The sequence below is a fragment of the Pyxicephalus adspersus genome, chromosome 4 (genome assembly GCF_032062135.1).
Source record: "Pyxicephalus adspersus chromosome 4, UCB_Pads_2.0, whole genome shotgun sequence".
NCBI classification, from domain to species: domain Eukaryota; kingdom Metazoa; phylum Chordata; class Amphibia; order Anura; family Pyxicephalidae; genus Pyxicephalus; species Pyxicephalus adspersus.
In genome coordinates this window covers 16,578,567-16,604,869 of record NC_092861.1, presented here as the reverse complement: position 1 = coordinate 16,604,869, position 26,303 = coordinate 16,578,567, and the positions used below count along the sequence as shown (strand labels likewise).

The 26,303-nt window shown below is 39.7% G+C and overlaps 2 long non-coding RNA genes across 3 annotated transcripts in view; one reads left to right on the top strand and one right to left on the bottom strand.

Annotated features, from left to right (window-relative positions):
* LOC140328123 (uncharacterized) overlaps nucleotides 1–11,459 on the bottom strand; it is a 24,250-nt gene extending 12,791 nt beyond the window's left edge. The window contains exon 1 of the long non-coding RNA XR_011920234.1: nucleotides 11,382–11,459. This is a non-coding gene — a long non-coding RNA (uncharacterized lncRNA). The remainder of the gene's footprint in view (nucleotides 1–11,381) is intronic.
* LOC140328122 (uncharacterized) lies at nucleotides 10,988–26,303 on the top strand. Of its 2 annotated transcripts, none has more exons than XR_011920232.1 (4): nucleotides 10,988–11,605; nucleotides 16,509–16,552; nucleotides 17,345–17,668; nucleotides 24,368–26,303. It is a non-coding gene; the product is annotated as an uncharacterized lncRNA (long non-coding RNA). The 2 variants fall into 2 exon arrangements; XR_011920233.1 differs by lacking the exon at nucleotides 10,988–11,605 and adding an exon at nucleotides 12,324–12,452.

Here is a 26,303-nt window from a genome sequence, read left to right as displayed (position 1 = left end):
GTTTAGTTAAATTAAAAAATACAGTTAAAGGGCTGGTTTTATAGATTCTTATTTAACAGTGAGCGCCATTGAGAAATTAAAAAAAAAAAACATACGTTGATGGACTTACATTTTATTATAGGTAGCTGGTGTTAGTTTCTAAATTTGACTCAAAATAAGACTACGTACACACATCGGATGATTCTAGTTTATTACCTGCATTGGACAGCCTATGGGGAACAAGCCCTATGTCTTTAGGCGTATAACCTGGATAAGAAGAGGAGAAGAAAAAGGAAGCCAAGCAGAGAAATATAATCCCTATAATCCTCAACTGTTCATAGCAAATACATGTAAACCACATGATATATGATAATGAGCAAAAACAGCCATATTAACTGAAAGGGCTTTTCCTCTCAACATTTAGATATCTCAAGGGCTGACATTAAGGGTCTAGTCATAAAAAAAGAAGAGGAGGCACATTACTATCCATGGTGAGCGAACATGAGCACCATTGTTAAGTAAACGTGCCCACCCCATTACACCCCTGCCTATGTCTCACTTAAAGGGGAAGAAACTTCCCCCAGATTGATGTCATTATACCAGAACCCGCTCACTCGCTAGGTCTGAGCCTGCGATGGCGGAGTGGGTGAGTTGTTTTCAGAGAGGCAACCCACCCACCACCCTGAGCCTGCGATCCATAAGGGGAGACATGGTACGGAGACTCCAGCGGGGGTCCTTCTCCTGACTATGCCAGCCAGAGCTGTGGACCACCAAAGAATTCTTTGCAAAATAAGAGTGGGCATGCGTGCATATTCCCGAAAAAAAGTGAAAGCAGGCCCACGTTCCCACCCCACTAAACCCCTGGCTGACATGGGGAATCCCATGCCTTGCCATAATGCCTGACAACGCTCATTGGTTCATTACATTGCTAATTATTGGTATTGACATACTAAATGCACCTTCTCAAGGCACTACAGCAAAACTCATGACAATAAAACCCTGTGCATTGCTCAACATGCACGATTTGCTTTGTGTTTGAGTCAATGGGCTGTCCAGTGGGCAAGGCATGCCAACAAATGTGCACTTTAATAACTGCATTGGACAGCCTATGGGGAACAAGCCCTATGTCTTTAGGCGTATAACCTGGATGAAAAGAGGAGAACAAAAAGGAAGCCAAGCAGAGAAATATAATCCCTATAATCCTCAGCTGTTCATAGCAAATACATGTAAACCACATGATATATGATAACGACAACACTTCTGCTCCGACGTAATGGCATAAGTGAAACTGGTGTCAGAAGCTAAACAACCAAGGACAATGTGCTGAACACTTCCATACAGTGTTTGCAAATATCTTAGAAGTTAATTGATCACCAAGTAACATTTTCAGAGAGCATTCAGAAAAATAACCGCATTTTCTGAAGCCACAGGATTGGTGTGAAACTCCACAAGTATAATATTACCATGTAAATCTGCTGGAGGAATAAATGCATTTAATTTGTTCAGTTTGATGAGAAGGATTAAAGCAGGAATAGGGCGATTGCATGTCAGACATGAAACATAAAACCCTCAGGATAACATACAGTAGGCAGACAGCGTGGAGCCTGGGATTAATGTGCTCATTCCCCCACCAACTAATAATGTGTCAATTTATGTAACATATAAACCATCCTAAAACTGAATTAAATATATACATCATTACTGCAGTTCTTGTGGTTTTACCCTCATAGTATATTTGTAGGTTGATTCTAAATTTGGTTAGCAGAAATGTTGTTTTGCACTTTATTTGAACTTTTTACATGTATGTATAGACGGAGCCTTGTTATTAAAGGAAAATTCTTCATTCAGCCTCAGTTTCTTAAAGTCCCCGCTCATCAACTTTAATAAGAACCTACAGAGAACTTTCACTGAGCACATATTGTCTAATATAAATGCAATGGTCATTTTTAACTTGACTTCTCAAATTAGACATATGTAATGTACTATATTTTCATTAATTTATAACAGCATTTCCCAACCTTTTTTTATATGGAACCCATGGAATACCTTTCAGGTCTTTAGGGAACCCCTTCTATAATTACTATATCCACAGCCCACAGTACAATAGTGTGGTGGTCATTGGGAAGAATTCCTCTTACATTAATTAGGAAGAATGTCCCCCATACAGATAGCCAAAAAGTTTATTGACGTCACTAAACTGACCTGAGAGACACAAATTGCTCATTGCTCAAGGAACCCCAGCAATCTCTAGAGGAGCCCTGGTTGAGAAATACTGAATTTTGCGGAAGTGGAAACTTGAAATTTCCATCACTAGAGTGCTTGAAATTGCTGGTGAAATTAGTTTCTTTTTACTTTATGTTTTTTTGGCATATTATGGGTATATTGTTTAAATTTGTTTGTGTATTGTTGATTTACATTTTTTTTTCTTTTTTTGCATGTTTGAGAAAAAAATGTAGCTCAATGAGACTTATGGGTGGTTATGTTTTAACTACCAGGGTAGTTGAACTGAACTGTAGCTCTCAGGAGTCATTTAAAGCCAAATGTCCCTTGAAAACCCTTGGCTCCCTGGATGTATGAAACTTTTCATGACACACAAGTTTAGTTCCCTAGTGGGCTTCATCTGCTCCAGTTTTGTTTAGCTCTGCTTCTTTAGATTTGAGCCAGTGGTGTTTGGCTCTGATCTATAGCATATTTATTCTGCAAATCAAAACTGGTGTCAATCCAACTTTTATAGGTGATTTTTCCACACTTTTCCTAAATATGGGATTTGTTGATGAAGTTCACCTTGAAGAATGAATAATACCCAAAACTCTTTAAAAGTCTCCAGAAAAACCAATGTTATATTTTTCCTTCCCCTGAAGAAGGGGGTTTCATCCTATGAAATGGGCTGGGTTAAAGTAAATATCTGGTTTAAAATTGTGACCTTTATGCCTTTGTTCATTTGTGGACTGATTCAGGAAGTTGTATTTGTATTTAACAACATATGTCATTTATGTGTCAAATATATTTTTATGAATAGCTTATCAATAAAGTTTTTTTGATGTTTTAATAACGTTGTACTACAGAAACTCCCTGCCTGTTTTAGATTGCTTCAGTTTATTAGCAATCATAAGGCCATTATTTGGGCGGTTTTACAAAGCGAGTCTCCCATTTGGGAGGTTGCAGACCTTAGTATTCTTAATATGGGGACTTTTTTGCTTTCAAATCTTTTGCCCCCTGAAAACCATCAAAGCATTTTCATTTTGCCTTTACCTTTGGCTCCAATGCATTTTAACAAGAAGGTAGCAAAGTCCTTGGTGTTAAGGCTGGCCATAGATGACCAAGGATGGATGAATTAGGTAGTATGACTCAACTATCTGTGTATCCGATAAAGTTTTGTGCAAGAACTGGAACCTTTGGGTACATGAACAATCCTGTTCTGGCTATACTGGACACAGATAAATAGTAACATATTCTGGGAACAGTGGGAAAAATTTTCTCAAGCTGCCCAAAGCCATTACCAGATACAATAAAAAACAAGCAGAACTGGAAACTAGACTTTAACAAAAGAAGAACTAGAAAGCTATAAAAACCTTACCAAGAAATTCGGGTTATAAACTAGAACTTATGTGTGTGCGTGAGTATGTGTCCCCTTCATTGTTAAAAACACTGCTCAGACATCTGCACAATATATTGTTCAACCTCGTAAATCTAGAAAGATTGATTCAATGGGCCTGATTTAATAAAGCTCTCTAAGGCTGGAGAGCATACACTTTCATCAGACAAGCTGGCTGATCCAGCAAACCTAGAATGGATTTCTTCAAAGTAATTAGCTAGCAAATGTTTTGAATCTTGGACCAGATCCATTCCCATCTGGATCACCCAGTTTCACTGATGAAACCTTGCAAGCCTTGGTGAGCTTTATTAAATCAGGCCCAATATATTTATAAAAGTAGGTTAAGGATACAACCATGGCACAGTATGCATCGCAGGTTCAAGGCAGTGGGTGGGTTGTGTCTCCTATTTTGGAGGGTCCTGGCATCATGACCTCACTCTGGGGGAAGTGTCTTCCCCTTTGAGTGACACACGGCTCCCCACGCATCCGAATTCCATAAATTTAGTGGTCTGTGACATCCAAAAGGTTGGGGACCACTGATTTAGAGACTGGATGAAAGGTTTAGTGTAATTTAACACTTTTATTAGTTATATAGATAATTTTAATTAGAGGCCCATTAGACTAAATGAGGAGGTAAAAGAGAGAGAGGTATTTTGGTTCCAGAAAGAGACAGACTCTCCAAATGGGATACAGTTGGAAGCTACCCTATTGCCTGAGGCCTATTTACAAATTCATGCCCATAACTCCACTTTCTGCTGCCCTTGGCAAACTTTCTGGTATAACCCCTCAAGCTCCCTTAATTTTGCAGAACTACTCTAAAATTCCATTATTAATTTTTTTTGCTGTATGACACAGGAGAAGGAGAAGACTCAACATTTCCCAACCCATGGCAAGACATCGCCATACCATTAAATTTTGGCCTCTGTGCAAGTCATGGATTCGCTGAGGAGGGTTTGGAAACCTCATGCAGTGGCAGAATTTGCACCTCCCTATGTCTGGCCTGGCTAGATGACCATTAGTAGCATTGACACAGAAGGGGCCCAAACTCGAATTCTGCAACAGCGCCCACAGGTCTGTAGCTACGCCTGTGGTCAAATATGCAAATGGAATGGGAAAAATAAAAGTAGATTTGCTATTATTATTACTGCATAGTTTTTATATATAAATATATTCGTGGGCTGTGTTTACATCTTGTACAGAATAGGATAAAATTAAAATTTATCAGATTTTGTATTATTATGTTCTAGACTTTTCTCAAAACTTGCAGCCTAAAATAGGAAATGTAACTGTTTCATAGATACAATCTAGACAGATTGTACATTTGGCCAACTGTGCTATCATAACAGCAGCAGTTTTCCAGAACACACAAAAGATATTCATGTGAATTTGTATTTTATATGATGAGTATGATATAAAATGAATAGAAGGCAAACCGCTATTCTCTAGGGACTTGTAGACCTAATGGACCTTGTAAGTCAATAAATATTCCTATTTTTCTCCCAGTATTCTAAATAAGATTTTCAGACAGAGCAGAATTGGCTGCCAAGGTCTAATCAGTTGCTGCCACCTGGCTGTCAGTCCTGCATAGGAAATGTATTGGATTCAGCAGCACATTATTAGGGAGTGTTGCAGCACAAGATTATGGGTTATCAGGGATATTGAAAAAACATTTCCAAATATTCCTAAAATGTATAGTGAACCTTTGCCTGGCGGAGGATATGTGTGCATAGTGCCGGAGAAGAAGAAAGATGAGTCAAGCACTACTGTACACATGGCCTTACTCCTGAAGTCATCAAAGGGGATGTTCAGAGACTGCAGACATTATACAGGAGATGTTTAGAGACTGCAGACATTATACAGGAGATGGTCAGAGACTGCAAACATTATACAGGAGATGGTCAGAGACTGCAAACATTATACAGGAGATGGTCAGAGACTGCAGACATTATACAGAACAGGGGTCCCCATTCCTCAGTCCGCACTCCATTAGTGGGCCACGGCCGTTCAACAGATGGTCGGCAAGAACACAAAGACCAATGGTGGGGGGGAGGTACACCGGCCAGGGCCTCGGACCATGTCTCCTGTACACATCGCAGGCTCAGGGCTGTGGGTGGGTTGTGTCTCTGGACACAACCTGGCCACTCTCCTATTGCAGGCTCAGACCTGTGATGGAAGAGTTGGCGGGACCTGGCATCATGACTTCACTCTGGGAGAAGTTTCTTCCCCTTTGGATGACAAATGGCTCCCTGTGCATGCTTGGTCCAGAGTCTATAGATATAGTGGTCCGTGAGCTCCAAAAGGTTGGGGACCACCGATACAGACGATGGTCAGGGACAGCAGATACTGTACAGGAGATGACAAGAGACTGCAGACATTCTATGGGAGCTGGTCAGAGACTGTAAGTATTGTACAGATGATCAGAGACTGCAGACATTGTACAGACGATTGCCAGAGACTGCAGACAATGTACCAGCGATGGTAAGATATTTTAGACATTTTACAGGAGATGGTCAAAGACCGCATACAGTACAGTACATACAGGAGTTTATTATAGACTGCAGACACACTGCGAGAGATAATTAGAGACTGCAGGTGATTGCCAGAGACTACAGACACGTTACAGGAGTTGTTGGAGAATAGGAAATGTCTCAGGAGACAGTCATAAACTGGTGACATGTTACATGAGACTGCTAGAGATTACTGCTATTACAGCCCCTCCAATCAATTCTTCTTTCACATTTGTAATTCCTGTAGCCCTTTTTGCACATGGCTGTGTATGTCCTCACTGGAGAATCCGCTCACTTTCTGGCTTAGTGACCACACAATAAAAAACACTCTAACCCTGCTCAGTGCTACACAGAAATAACAATTGGTTTTTATTTCTGGATTTGTTCACATTGCAGATTTATGGGGCTTTTCTTTTATGTACATTCCTGGCTTGTGCGTGATTTCAGACCCCTGGCTGTCTGTCAGTATGAAGTACATGTTCCGGGGGAATTGTTCTATTTTCTAGTACAGTCTGTCTCTCCAGGCACATTGTCTGACAAATCAAAACAACTTAGAAAACACAAATGCTCCCTAGGAACATCAGGAAAGCTGTTTTTTCCCTTTGTGTTCTTAACAGTACTTGGAGGGGGTTTCCTTTATTGTTTTTAAACATGTTTACAGGCCACGTGATTGGTGGGAAAATTTTGAAATCATTAGCAAACCTTTAGAAACAATTGTTCTAAGACAACGCGTAATAGCCACAATAAAAAAATTGCAATTGCATAATGTTGACATTTGTTTTGGACTCCAGTAGAGCAGCCACATGCACAGTTCATCTATAATCATATATATATATATATATATATATATATATATGTGTTGGAAAATGTCATCTTGTCATCCAGGTACCATTGACAGATACCATAGCCAGGACTCTGACCTTCAGTAGTGATAGAGCAAAGCCTGACACACCTTGGCCTGCTGTATGAACATTGAAGAAGTAGCAACACAATGATCATGTGACCTACCTCCTGAAAGCATGTTCCAGTGTTAGACTAAACATACAGTGCAGTGCACACTTTTCTTGCCTCCCAGTACTGAACTTTTTACTATATTTGCCTATACAGTAGCACAGGAAATTGGTATATAGATGCAGAACTTGTGTTCTGCATCAGTATCTCATGAATGGGTTCATGACTCATAGTGGGGTATAATAGTTGGGCAGCAGTTGCTTTAAGCTGTAAGGGCCCTTTTAAACCTGCGGTGGAGACCCACGTGGTTGTTCACCCCCAGATGCAGGGCAAACTGCTAGTGTGCTTCTGTGCTAAGCAAACTGCACTGCAGGTAAAAATATTTGAACGTGGTTGCAGACATGGCATGTATTTTCCAACAGCAGCCATGAGGCCGAAAGCATCTTGTTGCTTTTGGGAACTGTGCCGCGATCTGCCTCGTGTGGCATGCAGCCGTGTGCAAAATAATGGTTCCCACAATTCTGAAATTGGCTGTTTTTCCAAACAAAGAGCACAAGAAAGGCAAAATACCTTGACTCGCATAACAGGCAAGGCTCTTGGTTTTCTCATCCCCAATAATGCTTGGGTTTGCTTTATCACTTCTCTCAGTAGTCCTAACACTTATAAATTTAGTTTTGAGTTAACTGGACAGCTTTCTTTAAAAAAAAAAAAAAAACACGCAAAAACAAAAAGAACAACCTACTGCATTCATAAACAACAATCCAGAGTGTCTCCCTTAAAATTTCCTTTTTACCATTGGATGCCCCCAGTGTTCTGATTTAAATAAATGCCAGCATAACCCACTTCCTTCAAACTCAGACAGTCATGGACTATCATGGACCATCCCCTGAGGCATTATCATCATGCAACCTGGACTAATGGAAGGTTGTTGTATGAGTTCTGGTTAATACAGTAGTTAGGGCTGCCTACTTTTGCTAAAGGAGAGAGATCTGTAACATTATTGGATGGGCCATAAGAAACCTGAAACAAAATATATTACATACATATATAAAGAGAGATAGCCTGAAGGCAAACATACTATAAATTCCTGCCATAAACGCTATTTATTAAAGGTTTATCTGTAAAACAGACATGTTTACATAAATAGTAAAAAACAGAAATAAAATATCAGTTTTAATACTCATATACCTAAAATATTCAGGTTCGAGTTACAATTCTGAGTTGTGGTGGCGAGTTATATGCTTTATTGTTCAGCAGTACCACTAACTTGGAATGGCACCTCCCTGGAGCAAAGTAGCACAGATCCACAGCATTGCAGAAGATGACAACACATAGTAACAACCTATTGTGCATTGTGGTGCATTGCCTCAAAATGCTGCATATTCATCATAATACGTCTGCTCTGGTGCCATGACACAACATCATGCATTAATGCAACCCAACAAAACAGATATAGTGTAAGTATGAGTATATTCGCAAATCCCCCAACACACAATATACATATGTAAATATAAACTAATATATATTCTTGAAGAGAAAAAGCTTACAATTATATTTTGCACTAACGTCTTGCACAATTACAGCTGACAACATGCCGGATTCAGCAGTTAAGTTATAAAAAGATTTGCCTGGTGAAATGAAATGTCGGGCTAAATAGGACAGCTGGACTCCTTCATTAGTCAAAGCCCTTTCCTCTGTATTTTTCAATATGGGGTAGTTTAGAATGTGTTTTCTTGGCTGAGCAGAAAGTGGGTCACAGGAAATGATCCTTAGATCACAATATATCAACCGTGCAGAGAAAATGTGAAAAATGGATTCAAATGGCTTTAACAAGCTTGCAAGCTGTTTCTTCTTATCAAATCTTAAATAAATAACGGCTTCAGAGCACAGCCACCAAACGGAAACATTTTTTAATACACCAGAGTGAGTAGGATCTGTGCCTTTTCCTGACCTTTTGTACGAGAATTGGATTGAATGATCACCAGCCAAACAACCGGAGGAGTCGATTAAGCCAAGTAACTCTAAAGTAACTAAACAAGAAAAACTCCAATGATCAGAGCTAGTATAGTGTTGTGCAGATTGTTGCTTTTAATTGACGCATTTAAGGGCCATTAACATTACCTTGCCAAGTAAAAATATTCTGCTTTCCTGCCAAGACTCTGGATGAGTAAATTGCCGCCTTGGTCCTGCTGTCCTTTGGGAAGGTTTAATTAAGAAGATTGAAAAACAGCTTTAAAGAGACTTTGTCACTTTGACCATTCTACAAGGTGGCAGGGCCTCTTTTAAGCCAACTTATGCTTCTATCACCATGCATCCACAACTCTTTATTCCATTGTTAGAGTCTGGGAGTTGTATGTAGTAATGGGTGAACATGCCTGGGTTTGGTATGCTTAAAGAGGAAGTAAACCCAAAACTACCCAAAACAAAACAAAAAATCACACTTACCTTCAATCCCGCAGACCAGACGATCTGTCGGGAAGTTTCTTATATTAGGTCCTGCGCCGTCCTGGTATCTGCCTTTGGCCCGGCACAGAGAGAGCACCAAGTGCCGCCATCTTCTCTCTTCTTCCATGTTTTTCTTCCTACGTCACCCGACACATGCCAGAGATCGGGTGGCGTAGATTGGGAAAAAAACTTGCCAATCTCACTGTGCATGTGGCAATGTTTTCCATTTTCATGGAAGGGATCTTGGGCATGCGCAGTAGGAGCTGCCAAGAGCCTCGGTGATGTGTGACGCAGGTATGTGCTCCAATTCATTCTTAATTGCCTAGACAATCAAGAATTAAGAGGGCAGTGCTGCACCCTTTTTTTTCTTAAAACAGAATTTTTACCTTAAAAGGGTTGTCTAACCTTTCATGTAACATAAAAATTCTGAGTTTAGGTACGCTGTAAGTCTGCCAAACCCATTCATGCAAACCATAAAACAGGCTGCGGGAATGAACATTGCTAAGGTTCATAGTGGGTAGAGTGCTAGTTGGCTGGTGGTTATCAGATTCACACCATCAGTCAGAAAGTTATTGTCAAGTTAAGCCGCTGACTGAAAGCCAGTTGCCATTTGGCAACAACCTTCAAGTTCCTGTTTACAAATATTGCGATATTGGCAGTGTGTGAACACATCATGTTTGTCGCAAACTCCACTTGTGAAAAACACAGACCACGGACTCCTGAGCTCTTTATTGGTTGGAGCCAGAGCTTACATAGGTGATATATGGAGCCAGGTACATGCTACTCCATACTTGGTGACAAGCAAGCAGGGGAGCGCAGCAAAAATGAGTACATTAGAGATACCCTTCATTACATTCAACCAGTGTTCTCTGATGACCCAAAGTGTTAGAGTTCTTTTAAAAAAAACAGGAAGTTTTACAGTTATAGGACAGTTGAAACAAGTGTATTATTTTTTTGAGTGAGGTCAGAACTTCTGGTCTGCATATTTGTTCTGGATCAGTAACACATAAGTGTTTTGAGGCAGAAAATTAACATGAGAGCTAGCAACAAACTTGATTAAAAAACAAAAACAAAAGTAAATCTAAGCTCATGGTAGTGTAGCAATCATTTCCGCAGGTTCCCTCAGCTTTGGTGGGGTGCAAATGCACAGGTTCCGGAATCCATTGAAGTCTAGGAGTTTTTTTTTAACTTTATAAAGCAAAGGGAGGGAGGGTTAGGGTGCAAGATATCACGTCACTACATAACTCTTAGTCTGGAGAGGTAAATATCAAAAACTAAGTCACTTCTGAGCTCCTTTTGATCATCTTTCTCTCTTTCCTCTGATGAACTTTAGTCTGCCTCTATGAAAATTCCTTCCCCACACCCTTAGCTGGTTTTTAGCTATCCAGCCTCAGATGGGGTAGCCCTACTCCTGACACTTCCGAAGAATCAATGCAATCCAGTGCTAGAAAATCATTAATCAGGCTTGCATTGCCCCGAGCCCAGGTTAGGTTTAATGCCTTAGCTTGGCTAGACTACCCAGGCCTTGTTCTCCAGATCTCTGGATATTTATCCCTTGGAAAAGCCCTGCCTCAATGAATAGCAATCTCAACAACTGTCCAGGGGAATGAATATTCTTTGCCTGTGTTTGGTTACTCTCACAACTAGATACAGAGAAATCCTCCCGGGAACAGGAGAAAGCCACCAATCTGGAAGAACGTCCAGTAACAATAATATATTGTTTTCCAATTGTTAGACCACTATATATATATAAATATAAGTAAGAAAAACTTCTAGAATCTAGCCTGGGACACTTGCTCATCTACAAAGGTTCCTACAGTAGATATAAAAGACACAAATAATGTCAGCTCTGCATTCATTTAGAATAATCAAACATCACAAACACCCGAAATTGATCTAATTACCTTTTTACCTTCTTCCCGTTTGCCTGCAGTTCAACAATAACTACAGAAACGTGTGCAATAGTAGGTGAAGAAATAGTGAATGACTCAGGATTGCATTTTGACAGCAGAGTGATTATGAAAAAACGGTTCAGAATTACAAAGAATTATGGAATAATAAGGAATCGGAAGAGAAGGTTTACAACAGACTGAAGGTGAAAAGAAGTTCAAGATTCAAGGAATAGGAGGTGAGCTGTTCACTTACCAAATGACTGAACATACATGAGTGGAGAAGAATGAGTATAAGTGCAAGTTGGGAAGTGTTCCCCTGCCAAACCTATAGATAATAATAATAGTATATTTTCTAGTATAGTATTTTATATTATGTTTTTTTGTGGCTTATTATTGTGAGGTTTACCTTGAAGTATTCTTTATCACATTTTGGCACATTTACATTTATATATATATATATATATATATATATATTTTTTTTTTTTTTAATTGTATTTGATAACTGATGATAATGCAGTGTTTAACCCAGAACATTTTTTAAGCTGGGTGGCAAGAAATTGTAGGTGGGTGGCAGCCCCTGTATTGTGACCCAACACATCAGTACCCACCCAAAAACAGCCAGGTGGTTCCAGAAGTTCTGGGTGGAGTGCCTGGCTAAAAGGGGCTGGGGAGAACTCTGTGATGACTTTACTACTAGAGGAGGATCTCTGTATCTCAATGCAAGCACTTTTTATTTTTACACAAATCATATCTAAATCCAAGAACCAAAATTATATAAATTCCAGTTTACCATTCCTTAGGTGCGAACAGAACAGACTTTCTGTCCTGAAGTGACAACCTAACACTTTTTACACAATTTACCCAAACCTATCTAAGAACAAAATATAGCTATGTACTTATGTCAGATGATTCATACCCAATACAAATGGTCTGGCTAGAATCTGTAATGTGTACAGAGGTCGCCCGATGTTGTTCATGGCGGATCCATGAGCGACTGATGATGAACAACTGCAAGTGAAAGGAGAAGAGCACAGAGGTGTGCAGCTCACTTGGCCCCCGGTCTCCAGAGAACAGAATGACCCTGTAAGTACAGCGCTCGTTTATTCATCTGTCAATCTTTTGTTGCTGGAAATGTTCATGACAGATAATTGAATGTGTGTATGCAGCCTAAGTAGTAAAACTGGGCCACTTTCTGACTCTAACTTGTGATTGGACAATGAAAAAGCAGTAGTACTCTGATGAGCTCTGCTCCCTGCTCACTCTGCTCTGTCCTTCTGTTATTCTATTCTTTGTCAGCACATGTGCACATACCTGACTCACCCTTAGAACTACCCCCTGCCCCCCCAGTCCCAGTTCAGAAGAAGCTGATACTGAATTATATTCTAGTACTTATTCTTGCCACAATACATAAATATTTCACCAACTTTTTTTGCTTACATATCTACATACACTTCGGTTTTTAAATTTGTCTGCAGCCCAGCTCTAAGTATACATATGGACAAAACGAAAAAAAATACAAATTTTTGCTGTGCCTTTTTTTTGTAATTTTATTACATGTTACATCTTCTAGAAGAATATTTATTTTTAACAGGATGACAGCTCTTTTCATTCAGCATTGAAATTGAATTTCAATGCACCAGGGTGTAGTGGGACGGGCACGCGTGGGCATACGCGTGCCCTCACTTTTTTTTGGAACCCCCGTATGGGCCTTCCCTGGGCTCTGGCCATGAATAGCCTTCACTATTTTATTTCACTATTTTATTTTATTTACTTTACCCCTGAATAGCACTCTTGTATCCTTGTAGATAAGGTAGTTTTATATGCCAACATATAGATTGATTTACCAAAATAATATAGGCTGTTCACTTAGCAAAGTGAATTGTCATCCTGCAAGGCAATTTTCACTTAGTTTACCCTATTTTACTACAATCTACAATGTCTCTTCTTGCTAAGTAAACATTGTAACATTTATAGAAGGAAATATATAGTCATGTACAAGTGTATTCTTTATATTTAGTCAGCTTCCATTGAATTGTGAAGCTCTTTTTCCCCACGTATATTGCGTCATCCACTTTACCAATATTGACTTATCTTGACATCAGAGATAACATCAGTGGAGATTGATGAACAAGCCTTGACTGATTCACAGTCTGATTCACTCAGAAGCAATGTTCAAAAACCAAACAGCCAGCTGTGCATCACCTTGTGTGTAGGTTGGAGTAGCTGTGGAAGACTGATCGGGGGGAGATAGAAGACATACAAAATCGGCAAATAGAAATTTGCTGATAAAATACCTTTAAATAACTTTTCAGGTTAAGGAAATAAAGTGTCCTTTGGAATACATTTTGTTTTGTATTCTGTTCATTATAAACATTAATTAATAATCCGATAATAATGGCATTCTTCGTTTGGATATTTAATTTCTACCATTTGCTGCTGGCATATAGAAAAATCAAACAGAACTGCAGTTTTGTAAAAGCCCCAAATACTGCAATGGTAAAATTCACCAAACAATAGAGATCAGAATATAATTTGGTCGGTCATCTCTAACTCCTAAAACTATGGTAAGTGTGATCAGATGTTCCTGGGTGGCTTCTGACAGTTGGCGCTTTGTTGGCCAAGCAGGGGAGCAGCTTGTGGTACGGAACAACTTCCTCAATTCATTTCCAATGGGTAACCACAGGTGAAATGCTTTATGTAACATCCTAATCTCAGGTACTGTTCACAGGTGTGTTGAAGTAACTGCACTGCCACCTCACTGCCCATCTGAACTTATCCTAAGAATAATTCTAAACTGCAACATATCTCTTAAATCTAACCGTAAACCATACATTCACTTACCTCTTCCTCACTAAAGCATAGGCATCCCTCTCCTGCGCATGCTTGCAGTTCTGAAGCTGGGCGTGCCTCTGCTTTCAAGCTTTATTAATTCAGTCCAATCCGCTGGTCAATCAAAGGATAGCCTTTTGATCAGCCCTGGCTATTTAGCTGGCTCACAGACTGCACTTTGTGTTCGTGCAACAATTCTTACTAATGCCTAGCTCCCTACTTCTGTGAGCTACTTCCTGTACACCTGCTGCTTAATTCAGTGTTTCCTGTGTCCAGCTCCTGTGTTAACCCCTTATTGTCCAGTCTTTTGGTTCCCAGCCAACTTCCCTTTGCTGTTCCTGTGTTCTTGTCTGTCTGTGGATATCCCTGGGTCTCCTGTACCTCCTGCTGTTCCAGTGTTTCCTGTGTTCCCTGTGCCACTGCTGTCTGTTCCCTGGACCCCTGGCTATTGACCCCTGGCGTGTGACCTGACCACTCTTGCTTGCTGCCAGTCTCGACCCCGGCTTTCCTTGACTACCTTTCTGCTTTGTGATTTTGTACCGTGCTTGCCCACCTTGGTGTGCCCAAGGACCACAACCTGGCTATACCCAGCAGCGCAACATCCTCACCACCAGATGCTCTGGAGAAAACCTGGTTACAGCTTAGACTCTGCGCCTTGGCCCTTCTCAGGGCTCGCACCACCTCCAAATGCCCCTTAGTGGGTCTGTCCCTTTGTGTATGACACATACCACACCTCTCTGGTATTCCACTAACCCTACTCTCTCCTCTACAATCTAATATGAATGCTGCAGCCAGACTCATCCATCCTTCCCTCCGCTCCTCTTTTGCTGCATCTCTTTGCAGATCTCTTCATTGGCTTCCATTTCACCTTAGAATCAAATAATTTCCTGTGCTTTGCCTTCAAATCCCTCCACAGTTCTTGTCCCACTTACCTTTCTGACCTGGTAAAAAAATACTCCCCTAGCTGCTCTCTTTACTCCTCCGATGACCTACCAATGATTTCCTCACTCATAACCTCATCACACACACAGCTCCAAGACTTTTCTAGAGCTGCTTCTTCCTTCTGACCACCCCACTGATGTATTCTGAGCTGTGGATATAGTAATTTCCCCATGTTAAATGGTTGAGAAAGGCTAGTATAGATGATTGTTGTATGAGATGTAAAAACAGATGTGCATAACAGTCTCCCAACGTCATTTATCAATCCGCCTTTATCCTTCAGATGTATTGCGTACCCTCTGTCATGTATATGTTGTATGTATATGTTGTATATGTATATGTTGTCTATTTTCAAACATTACCAGGTTACATTAAATACACTTTACGTGCGATGATTCATTTCAGTAACAGACATTGATTTTTCATTTTGGTTTACATTGTTTCCTGTTTGTCATTGACTTTAAAGGGAAAAAAAACATCTCAACAAGAATTCAGATGACTCCTATGAGTTGAATCCTTGACTAAAACACATAAAAACAGAACTGGTTGGTACCAGCAGTATCAAGACTCAAATTATTGTCAGAGCAATAATCTCACACAATGTACGTAGAATTCTTGTAACATGAATTTATCAGAAATACTTATAAAAAGAAAGTTTCGCACAGTAACACGTATTTAGGGCAATCCATGCCGGGATTTCTCTAATGACTGTGGGAGTGAGGAACATGAGAGGGCATTTTACCCAGGAAGCTTGCCTTGCCTATTACAGAAATAAATAAACTTTCTTGGGATTACATGAGGACACTACTGTCCCACACTGACAAGATGAATGACAGGCACTCTGTACGGATGTCATCCTGTCTTTCAATTAGGTTTGATCTTCTGCAAAAATACAGGGGGGTCATTTAAAAAAAATATAGATGATGAAACCTTGAAATGCCTCTGATTTATTAGAAAACTTTAAACTGTCGAGAATTTATTTGGAATGTTTCGTTTTCACACATGGCTAAAAAAAACTATTACTTTCCAAGAACTATAAAAACCTATGTTCCCATCTCTACCCATGCACTGCAGCAGTTACATGGCATTTCTATTCTTGTTGGATTTTGAACTGCTTTTCCATTATTGGGAATGTTGCAGCATTAATAAACTTAGTAGCATGTTCTGGAAAAGATTCTTTTGAAGATAATTCCTTACTTTCCAATGCCTTTTTATTTCTAATAAGTGATAGCTGTAAGGATACGCTGTAAAGTGTGTGTCTATAAAATACAATCTATATATCGTTATTTATATGTCCAATGGTTTATAAATAATTACCCTTTTTTCCATTCTTTGTTTTTTTTTTTTTTTAATACCTGGTGATCCTGCTAGTTTCCTGGAATGGAATGAGCCTCAGCAAATGTTGCTTGTCCAAGGTAGGTGGGTTGGGAAGGTTGGGAAACCACTCAGTTCTAATTCCATAGTTCAGTTATCATGGTGTCATAACGAAGCCCTAATATATGCGGTAATTGTTTAGGGGTAGTCAGGGGGGAGATGCTAAACAACATTATATGTGGGTAATAGAGAGAGGTAAGGGGGCTCTAACCTCATCAATGTTTTAGGTTAATTAGTTGGCCTCTTTTGACACTGATTGGTTTAAGGCCATTGAGTTTTCCATGTGACTTTAGGCACCACAATCAATCTGAAATTGGGGATCCCCCAATTATTTCTAGGGGCAATCCAGGAACTGAAGACAATTGTTATACAATTAAAACCTTCCCCAGATTTTAGGGCACCATATAAGTTAGATAGGGGTGGTTTTACAAACACGGTGCCAGGTGTCCTCCGTGTCCCGGTGATGGTGAGTGAAATTCTGCACACAGTGGGAAAATTCAGGGTTTTGAGAAAGACAGAATGCTAGAGGACACATGGATGAGGATGTGTACCCCATGTGGATGAACATCAGCTACCCATAGGTGAACTCCCTGGTGAGCGGCTTTACTTTCTGATTTCTTGAACCTAATAGGCTTTGGATAGCAGGATTTTTGTGAAGGAGCTGCAGACATAGGATGACGGCAATGCTTCTCGACCTTTAGGAATATCATAGATGGAGGGAGTTTTTGATGTTATTCATTTTGTTTATGTATTTCTATTTCAATTATATCTATTTATATTTTTGTATACATATATATACTTCTAATAAAATTACTGATGTTTGTTGTTTGCAGGCTTTTAACAATAAAGAAAGGTCTCACACCCGTTAGAGCTGAGGAATCTACTTGGATGAGCAGTTAAGAATGAATACATTAGAATGTCACCAACTAGTGCTAGGCTTACCATGACTTGGATAAATGAGAACCTTTACAGGCATACAGGAAACTGATTGACTGGGATTCACTCTTTAGGACCCATTTCAGAATAGCAATCTGGATGTAGGCTGCAACTTATCTGCAACTAAAATGCTAAGTAAAATATTTTCCTTCTTGTGCCCAAAATGCTGCATACCTTCTCTTTTGGTAAGGAAGACGCAGCAAAATGACTCCTCACTCCAGGTAGGTGGTTTTCTTTGCTGTGAAAATGTTTACACGATTGTCTCAAAAAGCCATGTCCTTCTTTTCATCATGCCAATGCAGCACCATGGCACATTTTACATAATACACTTTATTTAGACCACAGTAATCTGCCCTGATTGGTTGCCCTTGGTCCCAGGGCCAAAAGTCTCCCCAATGGTGAGGTGCCCATTAGATGTTCTTGTTCTATTATTTTGAATCTGTTATTTTTTACTCTTTGGACAAAGTACAGGTTGTCTTAAACACTGCAAACCATTTTATATTGAGGGTCTTACATTTTTTTGTATGGGTTACTCAAAGACATAAGGACACTATTGAGTCACTATGGACTATGTGACAAGGATCGGGGAAACTCCAAATTTTCTGGACAGCCCCTTCAACAATAACAAGTATTTTACTTCTCCCTTCCTTTATTTGTACATACATGTTATAGTACCATAGACATGACAGTAAACAGATATAATTAATGTCAGTGTGATAATCTGAAGAGCGGTATCCTGTTAGTCATCTTTCCTACAAAAAACACTTAACTTGCAGCGCAGAATGAAGTTTACAACAGAAGCACATAAAAATGAAACTGACCAGGACCAGAATATGCAATATGGACTTTCATTTCCGAGCAGCACCTACAACAGCAACAGATACTGAGAATTCCGGGAAATAGGATTTAATAACCAAAACAAAAAATTTAATAATCTGGCCACACATTATAGGAGAATGTGTAATCTCTGTATAATTATCTCCGTTAGATTGATCAATGGCACAACTAAAATCATCCATTTAATTTGTATCAGGGTGGTCCTGTATTACACTGTTGGAAAGACTAAACAATCGAAAGAGGGCCTTACACCTAAATGGAAGGTCAGTCTATGCTAGTTGGGTCTCCTCTTTAAACCACCTTCTATATGCAGATGAAAGATGAACCAGTAAAGGATAGAGTTACCAATATACTTACTTTACCCCCTCTTCAGTGCCTAGAGGAAGATGACATTCCTGTGGGCAGTGGGCAGCACGGTGGCTCAGGGGTTAGCACTCCGGCCTTTGCAGCACTAGGTCCCAGGTTCGATCCCCAGCCAGGACATTATCTGCATGGAGTTTGCAGGTTCTCCCCGTGTCTGCGTGGGTTTCCTCCCACATCCCAAAAACATGCAGTTAGGTTAATTGGCTTCTCCCTAACAATTGACCTTAGACTACATTAATGACATATGACTATGGTAGGGACATTAGATTGTGAGCTCCTTTGAGGGACAGTTAGTGACACGACTATGTACAGCGCTGTGTAATATGATGGCGCTATAAAAATACTGTATAATAATAATAATAATAATTTCAGCTAGGGTGCAACAGAACGGAAAGCTGGTGAAATCTCTCCATATTTGCTCCTTTAAATGTACAGTGCGGGAAAGAAGTATTTGATCCCCCGCTGATTTTGTACGTTTGTCCTCTGACAAAGAAATGACCAGTCTATAATTGTAATGGTAGGTTTATTGTAGCTTTGAGAGACAGAATAACAACAAAAGAACCCTCAAAAACCCAGCGTTTAAAAGTCAGAGCTTGATGTGCATTGTAATGAGTGAAATAAGTATTTGATCCCTTCGCAAAAGATGACTTAGTACTTGGTGGCAAACGCCTTGTTGGCAATCACAGAGGTTAGACGTTTCTTGCAGCTGGCCACCAGGTTTGCACACATCTCAGGAGTGATGTCCCACTGCTCCTTGCAGATCCTCTTCAAGTCAGTAAGGTTTCGAGGCTTACTGGGATTAAGGTCTAGAGACTGGCTAGGCCACTCCAGGATCTTCATGTGCTTCTTCTTGAGCCACTCCTTTGTTGCCTTGGCCGTGTGTTTTGGGTCATTATCATGCTGGAATACCCATCCACGACCCATTTTCAATGCCCTGGCTGAGGGAAGGATGTGCTCACCCAAGATTTGTTGGTACATGGCCCCGTCCATTGTCCCTTCGATGCGGTGAAGGTGTCCTGTCCCCTTAGCAGAAAAACACCCCCAAAGCATAATGTGTCCACCTCCATGTTTGACTGTGGAGATGGTGTTCTTGGGGACATAGGCAGCATTCTCCCTCCTCCAAACATGGCGAGTTGAGTTGATGCCAAAGAGCTCAATTTCGGTCTCATCTGACCACAACACTTTCACCCATTTCTCCTCTGGATCATTCAGATGTTCATTGGCAATGTGCTGTCTTGAGCAAGGGGACCTTGAGGGCTCTGCAAGATTTCAGGCCTTCATGAAACAGTGTGTTACCAATTGTTTTCTTGGTGACTATGGGGCCAGCTGCCCTGAGATCATTGACAAGTCCCCCCCCCCCATATAGTTCTGGGTAGATTCGTCATCGTTCTCATGATCAGTGCAACTCCACGAGGGGAGATCTTGCATGGAGCCCCAGACTGAGGGCGGTTGACAGTTATTTTGTGTTTCTTCCATTTGAGAATTATAGCGCCAACTGTTGTCACCTTCTCACCAAGCTGGTTGGCGATAGTCTTGTAGCCCAGTCCAGCCTTGTGTAGGTCTACTATCTTGTCCCTGACATCCTTAGACAGCTCTTTGGTCCTGGCCATGGTGGCTAGTTTGGAATCTGATTGACACTTCTGTGGACAGGTGTCTTTTATACAGGTACTGTAACAAGCTTGGATTAGGAGCACTCCCTTACAGCTCATAATCTCAGCTCATTACCTGCATACAGTGAAGACACCTGGGAGCCTGAAATGTTGGTGGTTGGTTGGGGATCAAATACTTATTTCACTCATTACAATGCACAACAAGCTCTGACTTTTGAGCACTGGGTTTTTGAGGGTCCTTTTGTTGTTATACTGTCTCTCACAGCTACAGTCAACCTACCATTACAATTATAGACTGGTCATTTCTTTGTCAGAGGGAAAATGTACAAAATCAGCAGGGGATCAAATACTTCTTTCCCTCACTGTATGTTTTTCACTGTTATAAATGATGGCCAAATTAACAGGGGTAAGGGGGCTTTGCCAGCAAAGGCAGATCTTCCATTTTAGTCAAAGGTCTTCTTCTTTGGGCATTTCATGAACCTGAAAACAGAGACTATATACAACAACATGCCCATATAAATAATACAATTGTGTAATATAACAATTGTTTACATGAAAGAGCCATTTCTAAATGGGTTACACTAAAAGGCAGTTTGGCCAGAAATCAATTCACTGAAAAACAACAATCTGTCCAAACTAAAAATCCAAGAATTTCAACCAAATATACCTTATATGAGTTGTTGCGTCAGTGATCATTTTAAAGGAAAAGACTGGGTGAAATAATAAAATTATCCATTAGTAATTGTTATATTAGATCATACAAACCTGATGGATAGATAATAGATAGATAGATAGATAGATAGATAGATAGATAGATAGATAGATAGATAGTCAGTCATGTTCCAAAGGTAAAATTTCACATTCCCAGACAAATATTTGCTGACACCTCTTTCCCTCTACTGTGCTTCACTGTCTGCTAGATAGCTACAGGCTATATGTATGAATAGGAATGACAGTAACTGTAATCTGTATTTTACCTCTCCTATGGCAGTGTACAGGTTTGTCCAAGAACAGATCTAAATTTCAATGGTTATAGTTCAACTGCAGCATTCAGGAAACAAAATCATGGACTGTCACAATGTTTAAAATTTAGGATTTATCTCAGATTGAGGTTAAAGAAAAACTCTAGTCTAATAGTTTTCAAATGTAGGACACCCAAACCTAACTCCTTTTTGGCTCAGATATGCTCAGGTATGACTCAGGTAAGGGAATAAATATTAACTGATAGGGGATCTCATCCCTTTAGGGGAATGTATAGTGGTTTTGAGTATATTTTTATGGTTTATTGTAGTCAATTTTTTTAATCAGTGCTAATTTATACAATGCAGTTTTCTGTCTAACCAGTGAAATCACAAAGCTATTCCAGCTTTGATAGGAGAATCTAGTTTTAGTGTAACTTATACCCCTTCAGATTTATAATTACCCAGGCCACATCCCAAAAGAGTTAAAAATATAGAACTTACTTTATTACAAATCACATCATAAAATGCATGACAGAAAAACACATAAAACATTATTAGCACCAACATAGATCTCCTTCTGAGACCTCTCTAAAACTGTTCCAATTTTCTACGCGTTTCACAGAATCATAGTCCACTTCCACAGGAGGAGGAAGCTATAATTACAACAATGATTGATATTACAACACATTCACACATTAATACATAATACATAGTGAATCACTCTTTTCACATTGCATCAATTAACAGATTAACTAATATCTCCAGAAAATCAAAATTCAAAGATGAATGAAAATCTGATCTTACATATATGCATTGGGGGCAAGTTGTCAGCTAGAGGTCTTTCTCTCATAATGATTTTCTGTAATGCATTTTATGATGTGATTTGTAATAAAGTAAGTTTTATATTTTTAACTCTTGTGGAAAATTGTTTGTTTGGCCTATAACATACCAGTATCTGGTTATCCAACTAAAAAATATTTTTCTCTGTCCAGGAGAATCTAGTATATAGAACCTGATGAGACATCAGTGACTTACAAAACACAATTATAATTATTAAGGCAAAAGCAGACATAAATCAAAAGTTTAAAAACATAAAACTAAAATAAATAAAATAAAAACTGCCTCCAACACATCATAAAATTACCTTAAAGGAAAACATAGGAACTAGACATGGAACTAGGGAGGGGATTGAACAGGTCTGACCTTGTTATTTGTATAAAGGAGGGAAGATGGGGTGATTGCTTCATGCTGCATGTATTTTTTATAACAAGAGATGTATTCCATACAGCAGCATTTTACAACTTTTTAAAAGAACACACAGGCAGTGAAAATTGTAGACCCTTTCCTCTTTTGTTGGTGGTCAATGGAAGAAGGGTCTCGATGGTCAGTGAAAAGGAGGAGGTATTTCGGTAAAATGCCCAATTGCATCATTGGTTAGTAAGAAAAATTCCCTGATAAACTGGAGCCATTGTGAAAGATTGCCCTAATACCCTGGAGGTATTTTAGAGAAGTGCCTTGTTAAAATGATGAGATAAAGAGGAAAGGTGTGGGGGTGCTGGATCATCTAGAGTAGCACGTTATCCAAGTCAAATATTTCAAGTTTGGAGAGAATTATTGACAGTTCTCCCTGGAATAATGGTCAAATGTCAGCTGTACTCGAGTGGTTGTACAAGATCTATTCACAATCTATGCGAGTATCATATGTCATAGATATAAGTCTAGGTGAAATTTAATTGTATCTAAACATTATGCTTTTTTATCTTGACACTTTCCTTCTTTACTCCACTTTCTCCTTTAACACCTATTCAATAAAATTGGTGGCCAAGGAAAGGAAAGCCCCAATATATTGGAAGAATGATCAGTTAATTGTTGATCAGGGAGCAGAATACCTGGATACATTGAGGGTATTTAGGAAGACTGTCCATTTTCATTGCTGGTAATAACAATGCCCCAATTGGGGTACTATTGGAAGACTACCTAGTTACATTAATGAGGAAAAGGTCCCAATACATGAAAGGTACTTTGGAAGTATGCTCTGTTACATTCTGGGTCAGCAAGAAGAACAACAAAAGACACTGGGGGTCTTTGGAACCAACATCCTAAATGCCAAGTTTACCGACATCTAAATAGACTTGTATCAATGGCTATTTATCCGAGGGCCAACATTAATGGCTCCACTGCTCCCACACAACTGGTTCTACCAAGGTAAATCTGTCCTGGAACTATGTCAGCACCATTAGTCAATCCACAATTGTAAGAATTGTGAACATTGCTCTAATAGTAAGTGCCAGGTGCTGCTGGATCTATACTACTTAATATTGTACAGATAGCTAATGTAGAAAAACATTTTTCCCATTTAAGATGATTAAGGACTTGGAAACAATCCTTGTCATTTTTGTAAATCACCGCTTTTTGTAAGGCTGCCAACCCACCATTGCTCAAGGAACCCTTAGCAACCTTAATGGAACCATTGTGCCTTATGGAAAACTGGCCAACAAGACTGATCTCAAGGATACCACCTATCGTATTAGATTTTCCTAATAGAGCTGTATTGCCTTGGCAATGTGGTGACTTAGCAATAACATTTCATGTTATATATGATAGATCTTTTATTACTATGTATGGGTTGGCAGGTGTGTGCCAGTTTCATACTACCATACCTGACATCGTTCCAACGAAACCATTCTACCTACACACACCAGATTCGGTTTCTTTGAAATTACGCATCCGATACTAAAAGGCCCTGGAAGTTGCATAAGACCAATATGTGTACATGGCGTAATGTCGCTTAAATAAACCCTGGCACTGAAAAACAATTTACTCAATGATCTGTGAGGGCCTTTTGCTGGGGACTGAATACAGATCTGGCCAGAGACTGGGCCCAGAGCCAAGAACAGTTCTGGGAAACCAAGTCTGATCAGAATACGTCATGTGATCTTTTCATGTTGTCCCCGTCAGCACACATAAGCTTAGGAATTGTGCCAGGCTACAGGTTTATATGTGGCAGGCTGAAAGGACCAAATAACTAAATCCAACACTGCACGATGAAGTTCTAACTTTGTTTCTAAGTTTTAACTTTTAAATACTAATTAGTACAAAAGGGGCAGCCACATTAGGTCATTAAATAACGTATTTTTCCCATCTGCAGGTGGGGTCCTACAGTAGACCGGGCAGGATGGGATGGGAGCATTATCATCATTTAAACTGCAGTAAGCACAAAAAAGGAAGGATACAACAGAAGTGGTTGTATGAATTTCTGGAGAGAATAAGGATGAGGTCACAAATGACCGTTAAGCTGCAAGCTTGAGGAGCTGGGAACTTGGAATGTTGTCAAAAAAGACTGCTGTCAGGAAATGAAGCTTCTTTATATGGAGGAAAAAATACAGCTTTGCGTTTTTTCGCTGTAGCTTTTAAAGTTGGTTGAACTTTCAGATTAAACCAGCTAAATAGATTTCATGTGCATCATTTTATTGAAAAAACAAATTTCAGCAGAAATACTTGTGAAATGCCAGCATTCTGCAGAGATGAATCGGGTGTGTGGAAGCAGTGGTCTATCTACGGAGGACCAACACACGGCGTTGAATCAGACCTAAAGATCTGCAACCAGCAAAGGAAATGCTTTCTGATGATTGGAAAGCTAAAGCTTTGACCCACAGCGGGGTGACCTCTGCAACGAAAAAGTCTATATAGCTAGTACACACTTATAAGAAAGCGATTCTATTCAAAGGACTTGTATTTCTCTGAGATATACACCGCCCTGTTGGACAGCACAGTTTTGGCAAGGCAGGAGACCTCTTTTTCTCTGCTGAAGTTAACTAACACTTACAGGTCACTTTTTCTCACCTCCACTATCCTGGACAGTAAAAGCGGGAATCTTATTACTCAGTATGTTCTTTTCCCTGTTAGCATACTCCCTGCATTGTAGCACACCCGAATGGCTTCTTGTACTGCTTCTTCATTCTCTTCTCTGAGCTTTGCAGTACAACAGACCACATAAGGCTGATATCAAGTCATATTTTATCAATGAACACAGAATCACAACATCTGTGCCTTTTACCTGTACCAAGAGTTTAGTTTAGGATTTTTATACTTCCTGGTCTGATGACTGAGTTACAGTAATCCAAGACAATTACTGAATGGAATATCCAGGTGTGATATTTACAGGGCATTTACTAAAACTACAAAAGAAATGAAGGTCAGGTCAGCTGTCAATAGGGTAGGCACCTGCCTAGGCGATGGAGAATGAATGGGAGTGCAAAGCCTTGGCCCAAAGCTCTTGGGTGTTCATCTCAGGCATGCACAGAAGGAGCCTTTTCGTTGGAAAAAGCATGCGTGAGATTGTCAAGTTTTTTTTCCAACCTGCGTCACCCGATCTTGTGCCTGGGTCAGGTGACGTAGGAAGAAGAACCTGGAAAAAGAGGCGAAGATGGCGGCGTTTGTTTGTTTTAGGAATTTTTGAGTTTAGTTCCTTTAAGCCACTGATCCATACCAAGAATTCAGATTTAGATTTCTGACTTATGTTGCTGCATACTTGTGTTGGATCACAAACTAAGTGCCAAAATCATAGGACCAGCATGACAAGCAAGCAATGGAAAAAGAAGAGTAATGCCATACATAGACCACAAAGGACAGCTATTCTTTAAATAAAGACTTGGTGAGCACTTATGGAATCCTAAAGTACTATAACATATATCAAGTTTTGGCTGGTAAATTGGCGAGGCACTAACTAAATCTAGACCACTAAAAGGAGAAGTTCCATGGAGGCTTCCACTGGTGACCACGTTTGCTTTTCTGTACGTTATGAGACTCTTTTGATTTTGGTAGTCTTAGGAATAAATCAGTAATAAATCAGAACACTTGAACTACATACTTGTTCCATGTTCTTAAAATACTGAAGTTATTAAAGTGACATGACAACCAGATAACTAGTTTTTCTGAAAAGTGAAGGTCAGCAATAGTAGGCTTTAGAATTTCTCATTGCAAGTTCTTTTAACGCTTTGTAGCATTTTGTTGGTTTTTAAGAATGCAATGTTCTTTAAATGGCTTTTAAAAAGGTAAAATAAACTCTTTTCAACTATCCTAAA